General features: G+C 40.7%; 1 long non-coding RNA gene across 1 annotated transcript; it reads left to right on the top strand.

Annotated features, from left to right (window-relative positions):
* The first annotated feature begins 2,138 nt into the window (after positions 1 to 2,138).
* On the top strand, positions 2,139 to 8,640 carry LOC144336444 (uncharacterized). Its single transcript, XR_013408257.1, has 3 exons — positions 2,139 to 2,224; positions 7,608 to 7,817; positions 8,622 to 8,640. It is a non-coding gene; the product is annotated as an uncharacterized LOC144336444 (long non-coding RNA).
* Positions 8,641 to 10,478: the final 1,838 nt, after the last annotated feature.

The following is a 10,478-nucleotide window of genomic DNA, read 5'->3' as shown; positions in this document are numbered from 1 at the left end:
GGCCTTTTTTGCCCTTTTATATAATCATAAAATTAAGTTTATCAAGTAAGTTTGATCTCTAAAAATGAGCATGTAGAACAGCTCCTTTATGATAGCTTCTATATATGTTAAAGTTGTTTTTTATTATATTTAATTTTTTTTTTGAGACAGAGTCTCATTCTGTAACCCAGGCTGGAGTACAATAGTGCCATCTCAGGTCACTGCAACTTCCGCCTCCTCAGTTCAAGCAATTCTCATGCCTCGGCCTCCCGAGTAGCTGGGATTACAGGTGTACGCCATTGCTAATTTTGTATTTTTAGTAGAGATGAGGTTTTACCATGTTGGCCAGGCTGGTTTCAAGCTCCTGGCCTCAAGTGATCCACCCATGTCAGCCTCCCAAGGTGCTGGGATAACAGGCATGAGCCACTGCGCCCAGCCAAAAAAAATTTTTTTTTTTTTTAATACCAAGGCAACTATTTTAACTCTCCTTCCCTAGTTTCTTGTATAGAAAGAAGCCTTTTCTGTACATTTCTATCTTATCAGAACAGATCTTGGCACTTAATAGCCATTCCACATATATTTACTGAGTGAATGAACATAGTATGGGAGGATGCGGCAAGAGTAGAACCCTGGGTCTGGCAGAGGAAGAACCTGAGTAAGAATTCTTGGAACTTGTCAAGGCGTGACCTGGTTTGGTTTAGTTCAGCAAATATTTGTTGAGTACCTATCATATGTCTGGTATCTTGCGAGCTACTGAGATCATAAAAAGAATATGGTATGTTTGCCAATCTGGCTGAATTCAGCAAGGTTAGAGAAAAAGGGAGAGAGGTTTCAGGGTAAGCAGGACATAGAGAGTTTCTAAAATGAAGAAATATTCAATAGAGCCAAAGGCAGCATAATGGATGATTAAGAGATTGAGAAGTATCTTCTTTACAGAGCAATTGGAAAAGTTACAGCGGATTTTCTCTGAGACTCTACTTTCTCTGATGTTATATTCCCCAATACTTTGACCATGTTCTGTTGTAGCCATCTGATGTAATTCGTTTTCCAACAGCCATCCCTTTTGGCAGTGGGATCTTTTTTTTGTGGTGGTGGTTGTTTTTGTTTTGTTTTTGAGACGGAGTCTCACTCTGTCACCCAGGCTAGAGTGCAGTGCTATGATCTCAGCTCACTGCAACCTCCGCCTCCAGGGTTCCAGCAATTCTCCTGCCTCAGCCCCCGGAGTAGCTGGGATTACAGGTGCGTGCCACCACATCCAGCTAATTTTTGTATTTTTAGTGGAGATGGGGTTTCACCATGTTGGCCAGGCTAATCTTGAACTCCTGACCTCAAGTGACCCGCCTGCCTTGGCCTCCCAAAGTGCTGGGATTACAGAAGTGAGTCTCGCCCCCAGCCTGGCAGTGGGATCTTAGAGAACAGGGCTGATAAAAACTTGTGCCCTTGGTGCCCAGGCCAGTGCTCGGCACTTGAAGACCCACAGCACCACGTTTGATCAACAACTAAATTACAAAGAGATTTAAAACATTTTAGACATCCCAGCTATTTGTTACAGGCTTTTCTTAGTTTTTCCCCATTGTTTTCCACGGAAACTTATCAGAAATTGAAATATTATAATACCAACTGTATCCTTCAGTTCTCCAAAATTCTGATTTTGGAACCAGAAATAAATATTAAGTCGCAGTTTATAATGAGACAAATCACATTTGGGATTAAGGGAAGGTTGATTTGAGGCCCAAATAAATCTTTAGTTGGGAAATGCCACTGTGTAATTGATAACTAGCCTAGATTTCTTTTACTTATTTTCTTAGAAGGTTGTGTTTTACAGGATCTCTAATCCTGAAAGGTCCTTCCCCCACTCCCCCCTCAGAAAAACATTTAATAGTGACTTAAGAATAGAAGTCATAGAAGTCATGTCTTGGGTAGACGTGAGGCTAATCCTGGAACTTTGATTACTATGCCCACCATTCACTAAATTATGCTCTCTGGTCTAAGAAAAATGTCATCTGACTGGAGATTCCTCCTCTGACCACATCGTATAAAATAGCTCCCCTCCTCAGCCTTGCTGCCTCCTTTCTCGAGTTCTATTTCTTCCCCGCACTTATGTATCCCTGACATTGTGTTCCCTGGTAACTAATTGGTAATTGTCTTCTCTCCCACGGGAATGCAAGCTCCACAAGGGCACGGTCTTTATCTGTTTCGTTTACTGCCTCATCCCCAGGACTGAGAACAACACCGGCAGAAAACAGTTACGGGAAATACGTTACATGGATGATTATGAGCTTTCTAGAGCAATAAGTTGATTTGTCCTTTTTATTAGGCATATTACCCTTTTAGAATCAGTTTTCAAAAACTGGTAAAGACAAGAACGTGAGGGCTGAGTATGAGGCCTGCCTAGTTCATGGCACTAGCCCATTCCCCAAGTTAGCCCCTTTCTCCTTTTCGTAAAGTTAAATCGATGGGTCTTCAGCTGTGTCCCAACCCTTCCCTGCCCCACTCCTCCCCACTCTCCCCAGGCCTCCCTCTCGTTTTCTCCTCTCCCCTGTCTCCACTGGCTCCTGCTCTGCTGCCAGCATGCCAAGGCTAGGTCTAAGCTTTGTTAGAACCTGCTGCTCCCTTCGTTACTACCCTACCTTTCTCCTTTCTCTCACCACCCAAATCCTAAATCGTGAGGATAGTGCTGACAACTCTTTCTTTCCATCAATTCCTCCCTGAAGCTTTTACCATCTGGCTCCTATTCCTAGATATTTCTGGAACCTCCTTCTTATGTAACTATCCTAAATGGTCTCTCTGCATCCTATCTGTATTAGTCCGTTCTTATGCTGCTATAAAGAACTGCCCGAGACTGGGCAATTTATAAAGGAAAGAAGTTGAATTGACTCACAGTTCCAGAGGGCTGGGGAGGCCTCAGGAAGCTTACAATCATCGCAGAAAGGGAAGTAAACACGTCCTTTTTCACGTGGCAGCAGGAGCGAGAAATGAGTACCTAGTGAAAGGGGAAGCCGCTTATAAAACCATCGGATCTCGTGAGAACTCACTGACTATTATGAGAACAGGATTGGGGAAACTGCCCCCATGATTCAATTATCTCCACCTGGTCCCTCCCACAACACGTGGGGATTATGGGGACTACAATTCAAGATGAGATATGGGTGGGGGCACAGCCAAACCATATCACTATCTTAACCTTTTGGAACCCATTTGCTAAACAGGCAGCAGAGTAACCAAAAGGAACACCTGTTCCTAAAAGGAACACCTGATCATGAGAGTTTCCTGCTTAAAAACTGCAGAGGCTTCCCAACTTTTTTAGGATCAAGTTCAAGCCTCTTTCGAATGGCATCCTCAGCTGACATGGCTGGCTCCTGACCGCTCTGCCCACCTCATCTCTCAACATTTCTCTGCTGGGAATTGATTGGGTTCTTTGTCTGAATCCATTGTTTCATTCATGCACGCAGCAACTCTTTCTTCGCTGTAATTCCTTTGCTCTGGGTGCCCTCTGTCTAAAATGTCTGAATTTCTTCTCTCATCTCCATCCAGCTTACTCCAGTTGATGTTTTAATACCCTGGTCTTTTAAATTTTTTGAAATAATGAAGTATCTATCTGTCCCGTCATCTGTTGACAACCCATCATTTCTCCACTGATTTTCAGTGTCTTCTCCAGCATGTGGTAGATTCTTACGTTTAGGTCTGGTTTGGGGCCTTATATTATTTAATCTATTAATACATCCATTCCTGTGTTGTTACTATTTTTATTATTAAAAATTTCAAATGACTTTTAATATCTGATGTGAGGGAAGGCAAGCGTCTCCACCTTTTTCCTACATAGTTACTAATATCCACCACCCCATCTGTCAATTTTTTTCTTTTTATTTTGAGACTTTTTGTTTCCATTTTTTTCTTTTTTTTTTCTTTCTGAGTCTGACTCTGTTGCCCAGGCTGGAGTGCAGTGGCATGATCTCAGTTCACTGCAACCTCTGCTTCCCAGGTTCAAGTGATTCTTGAACCTCAGCCTCTCGAGTAGCTGGGATTACAGGCAGGCACCACCCTGCCCGGCTAATTTTTATATTTTTAGTAGAGACAAGGTTTCACCGTATTGTCCAAGCTGCTCTCAAACTCCTGGCCTCAAGTGATCCACCTGCCTTGGCCTCCCAGAGTGCTGGGATTACAGATGTGAGCCACCGTGCCTAGCCATATCAGTCAATTTTTGGTCAAATTTTCTTGACTATTTTCAGATGCTTACTTTTCCAAGTGAGTGCTAGAATCTCTTTTTTCACATTTCTCCTTCTTCAAAACAAAAAAGGGATTTAGATTGAAACTACTATAATTATAAACAATTTTATAAAGTATCATTTTATTCTTACAAAGTCAGAAAGAGGAAAACGGAAGAGCTAGCAATTGTTCAACTATAATTTGTGTAGTCCTTACCATTAATTTGTTCTGTGCATTGGTTTTTGATAAGGTAAAATTGTTGATAAAATGATGTATTATCAAGAAAAATAGTCCGAGATATAAAAATTGGCTAAACAGAATGCCAATTTCAGTGGAGTTCTATGCACAGTCCAGAGAATGTTATCTGATTTTATAGGGATGTGTACCTTTGATTGTCTCCTAATGACTAGGGCAGAATTGAACTTGCAGGAAACTGGTAGTCATGGCAAACAATTCTTGTCAACAGAAATGCAAATGCTTTTGTCCAGTAGAGATATAATTGATTTCTGACCTGTAGAAAGATCATCCCAAATGCTGCATTTCATTTTCTTACATAATATTAATAAGTTTTACAACCATTAGCATATTTATTTCAGCATTCCTAATTGCCTCTGTGTATATATGACTGTTCAAATTTTCTCTTAAACTGGTTCTTACATCTTACTGGTTTCTTTCTTGATTGAATACAATCTTTGACATACATACATTTTATATTTGCATGAGGGTCATAATATGAGCTTCTAAATATTGTATTGTAGTTGTATTGTGCCTTAACAAAACTATGTGAGAAATGTGATTAAAGCAAATTCCTTTGCTTACACCCTTTAAAGGAATTCTTCTAGAAATGTAATATATGCTTATAAAGTAATTCAACTGTACAGAAGCCACCGTGCTTAGACTTAAATTTCCGAAAGAACATATTGCCCAACCTCTTATTTGAAAACAAGAACAACAGACATGCTAAACTTCTCAGACGATTTAATCATAAATAGATAAAGTTTATGACAATGTTGCATAAACAGGGAGAGGCCTTTGGGAGGCAAACTGAAAGATTTATGCTCAGTAGGACTATTTTATAGAAAAAGAGAATATTTATATAATCCTTGTTAGATTAAATACAGAAATTTTACAAGTTGGTCAAAAGCAGCTAACAGTAAAACAGGGGGCAGGGAATTAGATTCCCAGAACAAATCTTAATCCTATTAAACTTCCTCAGGGCTGGGCGTGGTGGCTCAAAACCCGCAATCCCAGCACTTTGGGAGGCCGAGGTGGGTGGATCACCTGTCAGAAGTTCAAGACCAGCCTGGCCAACATGGTGAAACCCTGCCTCTACTAAAAACACACAGACACACACATGAAAAATAGCTGAGCGTGGTGGCAGGTGCCTGTAATCCCAGCTACTTGGGACGCTGAGGCAGGAGAATCACTTGAATCTGGGAGGTGGAGGTTGCAGTGAGCCGAGATCACACCACTGTACTCCATCCAGCCTAGGCAAAAAAGTGAGACTTGGTCTCAAACAAAACAACAAGCAAGCAAACAAAAATACCTCCTTAGAAAATGGCTTATTAGTTTTATCAGGAATGCTAATTTCTTCCCACGAGAAGTTCTTTCCAAGTCTAGGCTTTGGGACAATGTTGTTTGCACAAATCTTACATTTTAGTGTAAGTGTGAGGAAGAACATTAATGTTTTGATTTTTCCCTGTCTTTGATGCCCTTTAAATAAATGTATCAAATTTCAAATACTTTTCAAATTTTTTTTCTTCTAATTTTTAGTTTTTGATATGTAGAGACGGGATCTCGCTATGTTCCTCAGACTGGTCTTGAACCCCTGGGCTCAAGCCGTCTTCCCACCTCGGCCTACCGAAGTGCTGGGATTACAGGAGTGAGCCACCAGGCCTGGCTTTTTTCACTAAACTGGGGCTTCTTTACTTTTCTTAGAGAGTGAAGTGCCCAGGAGAGGGCAGTGAGGCTGAAAATGAGGGCTTGGAGAGGGCAGCGGGAGGATTGGGAAGCCCACAGGAGGAAGGGGAAAGGGATGTCAATGCTGGAAATCTTCCCAAGTCCTAAACTCTGAGCCGAGAGGACAAGTCACGACTTAGAGTTGGCATGGTTTTGCAACCTAGGAAGACTTCACCCCTTTCCCATCTTGTTTTGGAGCCCACCTCACACCTTGTCAAAAATATTAAAATGCAGACATTCCACATCACATAAATAGATTCTTCTTCCCATAAAATATTGGGCATACCTTTATAATTCTGCCTTTGAAAACATTTGGCTCTGAGTAACTTTTAATCTTTTATGCCTTTCTTCATAACCATGTTTACTTGAGGCTTCTTGCAAAGTGAGAAAATTTGATATGTCATTTTTTAATGCAAAAATATTTATGAATATTAAATTTAGCGACAGATGAGTTTGACATATTATTTGGTAGAATGTTTAATTAGACATTTATTGATTCACATCTGTAGCTTTATTTTTAGTTAGGAGCAAATAATTTTTCCCCCTAGGTCTGTCTCAGGCATGTTTGTAGACTGCATTGTTCAAGCTCATTGGCCCTGGGCCCTGTTTCTATGGTTCCTAATGGATAAAACAGCTTGCTGACAGTCCTCTGACTTGATGGTTTGGGCTGCTTCCTGGAAATGCCATGAAAACACTGCCTATCCCTTCATGAGAATTCAGGGCAATGTCTATGCAGGGACAGTGGGGACAATTGAAAGAGGCAGCTTCCATTCTAACAGTTTTGAGCCATGGACTTGTTAGTCTAATGAAGCTCATGGATGCCTCCTCAGAATAATGTTTTAGATGTGCAATATAAAATACACATAGGATTACAAAGGAAATCAATTCTTATTGAGATACTGTTAGGAAAAAGAATAAATTCGTGATATAGTAATACACACGTTTCTTTTTTTAAGTATTAAATGACAAGATCTAGCTGTGAGCCTAAGACCTATAGTAATTTCAAAGTAGCAATGAGTATAAACAATATTTTGAGATATAGGACCTTAATGTGATCTGATATGAAAATATTTGATGTGTCTATTGATGACAAAATCACAGGTACTTATACCATGACTATGACTTTTTGCCTATTTTCTTTTTAAAATTTCTATGTATGTATCTATCTGTGTATCTATCTATCTGTGTATCTATCTATCTATCTATCTATCTATCTATCTATCTATCTATCTATCTACCTATCTATCTATTTTTGAAGCCTACAGCACCCAGTATTCCCAGGCTGGCTCTCATCCAAATACTATCTGGGATTGACCCTTTTTAGCTTTGGAAATCAAACAAGATTGGGTGGATTCAGGGTGGTAAGGATGTAGATGTCTATTTTCACAATGGAGAGAAATGCTACATTTTAATTACAAGCTAATGAAATTAAGGTGTAATTATTTTTTCTTTCTGATTCTCAGAACCTGTGATTTCTATCCATGGCTGTGGGCCCCAAATTAAGATCAACGGAGGTGAAGAATGTCCCCACTTTGGTGAATTATTATGGCGAGAGGATTATAGATACCATACGACTCTCAAGCTTGAGAGATTCTGAAGCAGAGTCTATGGATCTCTCAGCTCCCAAAGACACTGTCTTGAATTCTTCTGATATAGTATCAGTGGAACAGAAAGTAAGTGGCTTTGCTGATACAGAGTCCTAGAAAATTTCACAGGATTTCTAATCTCCTGTTCCAGGCCAAGATTATGACTCTCAAGTCTGCTTTCTATTCTCTCACCAAATGGCCCCCAAAAAGCTCTCCTGAGCCTCCCTACCTTGGAAGCTTTTAATTTCATTCTAAAATTTATATACTTTAAAGTTCATACTTCACACCAAACCACCCACTAACCCACCTTCCCATCCATCCATCCATCCACCCACCTATCTACCCATCCACCCATCCACCTATCCATCTACCCATCTACCCATCCACTCATCCATCCATCCATCCACCCACCCACCCATCCATCCACCCATCTACCCATCCACTCATCCATGCATCCACCCACCCACCCATCTACCCATTCACTCATCCACTCATCCATCCATCCACCCATCCACCCACCCACCCATCCATCGATCCATCCATTTAGTAATGAGCCCACACCATAAAGGTATGAATGTGTAACTTACCTCCCTTTTCAAATTCTCCCCTTGTTCATAACCTCATAGTAAGAAATATCTACATTAGTGCAAAAGATTGTGCATGCTAAAGTCATCCTCAGATGTTTCTAGCATAATTGAAGCAAATCAAGTCATTGCACTATGCAGTTTTTGGGCCAATTTGTGAAAACTGGTAGTTATTCTTGACTTCTGGTCCTCAGATCTCAAATGTCTAATACTGATAGTAAAATTGCCTATCCCACATGTAAGTGTGGTCATGATTTCCAAGACTGTTCATTATTTCTCTGGTTTTTTTTTTTCTTTCCTCTCTCAGATGAAGACAGACCAGCAGCTTGTACTTCCTTTCTTTTTTGTCATAAAAAAATGATAAGCTAATATTCCGTGCCTGTATGGTGGTATTCTTTTGTGTTCTGGGCCCTGGGATACCCCTTCAGAACTCTCATCTGGTAGCTGACTCCATGGAAACACTTACCTGTGACTTAAGTTAAGACATTTGAACTGGGAAGCAAATGTTTTTCTTTCCCTTTTACTGTAACCAAAACCTGCAATGAGTCACATCTCACCCACTCCATGCTCATCTGGCCCTTCTGGCCACACGGAGCAAAGTCAACAACTAAGGCCCAGCACACGCAGCAGCTGTCAAAGCAGAAGTCCTCAGTCATTGAACAGCTGAGTATTATCATAGATCCTAGGGTTCCCACAGTCCATATGTAGGGGAAGCAGCTTCTTCTCACCACCGTGGTGGGGATCTGAAAACCCAGCACACATGACACTCTCGCCTTGACCCACTTCCCCATCCAAGGGCAGAGTTTGAAGTTCAGAATGGTGCGGCTCCCTCTCTCCCTCTCAGCCCATCAGGCCCTTAGGTGACTCAGTAAACCTTGCCAAAACTAGGCTCTCTGTTCTCTTCTCTACTTGGACTGACCCAAGTAGAGGGGGTCCTCCCTTTTAAATTGGCTTCTGAGGTCCAGATATAGACTATGAGCAAGTATTTCACTGCTTGACCTTTATACTTGGTGGATACCTTTCTTATAACTGATCAGATGAAGCCCTTACAGTCTATTTAAATGCTTGTGCCCCCTGTAAACTATTTAAGAGCAGGGATCATGCCAATTGTTTCTATGTCCCCAGTATCTAGCACAATGCCAGGATGTGGTTTTCCATAAATATTTTGAATGAATGCATGAATATGTCAATTAAAGAACACTTTAGTTTTCTCTAATAATTCCCTTGTGCATGAGAATTCCCTTGTGCATGAACTTCCTTACATACATGTCTGTGGTCCATATTGTAGTGTTTGTTCTAATTTCCAGGCATTTACTTTACATACATAATTTTTAATATGCTAATCCTGTCCTTTTATTACTTTCATTTTATATGTAAGAAAGTTGAGGCTGGGCACAGTGGCTCAGGCCTGTAATCCCAGCACTTTGGGAGGCTGAGGTGGGAGGATTGCTTGAGCACAGGAGTTCAAGACCATCTGGGGCAATATAGGGAGACCCCATCTGTACAGAAAAAAAAAAGTTGAGGCTCAAGGAGTTTAACTTTCTTATGCTCAGGTGGCTAATACAAAGCTGAACTTCTCAGCTAAGGGTTCAAACCCGTCTTTTTTAGTGCAGCTCTATCTTCCCATCACCATGAAGCAACAGTGTCAAGGTGTGTTCCATAGAATCCTGAGGGTCCCTGAGACTCTCTCAGAGTCCACAGGTCAAAACTATTTTTACAATAATACTGACTTTTTTTTTGTCTTTAAAACAAACAAACAAACAAAACTATGTTGAGAACAGTATCTTGGTACAAAAGCAGTGATAACGGTAGTCATTGTATTTTTCACCACTGTGCACTTTCAGTAAAAACAATAATAATAAAACAGTCTCACTTTAAAATGTCCAGATGATGCTATAAAAATTAATTTTATTATATCTAGACCCTTGAGTACACATCTTTTTAATATTCTGCATGACAAAATGTGAAGAACACATTTGGAAGAAAAGCATTTGTGTGACTGAGTTGTGGAAAAGATGCCTTTCTCATGGTACATCATATTTACTTGAAGAACAACTGACATGCAAACTATGGTTACTAGGCATTTGGCAGACATGTACCTGAAAGTGAATGGAGGCTGGGCGCCGTGGCTCACGCCTGTAATCCCAGCACTTTGGGAGGCTGA

Source organism: Macaca mulatta, chromosome 18 (genome assembly GCF_049350105.2).
Source record: "Macaca mulatta isolate MMU2019108-1 chromosome 18, T2T-MMU8v2.0, whole genome shotgun sequence".
Taxonomy (NCBI): Eukaryota; Metazoa; Chordata; class Mammalia; order Primates; family Cercopithecidae; genus Macaca; species Macaca mulatta.
This window is presented reverse-complemented; position numbering and strand designations above follow the sequence as displayed.